Consider the following 535-nt stretch of genomic DNA (forward strand, 5'->3'; position numbering starts at 1 on the left):
CTTTTCTCTCACTTCCGTTATCTGTCATACGCGGAAGCCGTTCCGGTAGACGTAGGCGTTGCGTGATTAGTGACGAACGCGGTGAGAGAACAAAACAAAATACTGGTCACGAACCGAGGATTTGCAAAGAAAAATGTCAGAGGATTTCGATATAAACCAAGAGGAGACTGGTTTTCCTTTGCTAAAGTAAGGAAACTTTGCTTCCTTTGCTCCTGTAAACGAACTCGCGAAACTAGCATATCTCAGAGGCGCGCGCAGTTCGCATACGTGCTGCGTCATCCGCCGGAACGGCTTCCACGTATGACAGATAACGGAAGTGAGAGAAAAGTGTTTATTACGTTTGAAATATGGATATTTTTCTTACAAAAACGCATGGATTCATTACAGGAGGCCTTAATTCAACCCCCCGGAGCCGTGTGAGGCACGTTTATTATGGATGCGCGCGCTTTATTTGACGACTTGTGGACTGTTCAACTGCAACACCCGCTGACTGCAATAATAGAGAAGGAATAGCCAGGACAATTTTTAATATAAC

This window comes from Sinocyclocheilus anshuiensis, unplaced genomic scaffold, assembly GCF_001515605.1.
Source record: "Sinocyclocheilus anshuiensis isolate Anshui unplaced genomic scaffold, SAMN03320099.WGS_v1.1 scaffold688, whole genome shotgun sequence".
Classification (NCBI taxonomy): domain Eukaryota; kingdom Metazoa; phylum Chordata; class Actinopteri; order Cypriniformes; family Cyprinidae; genus Sinocyclocheilus; species Sinocyclocheilus anshuiensis.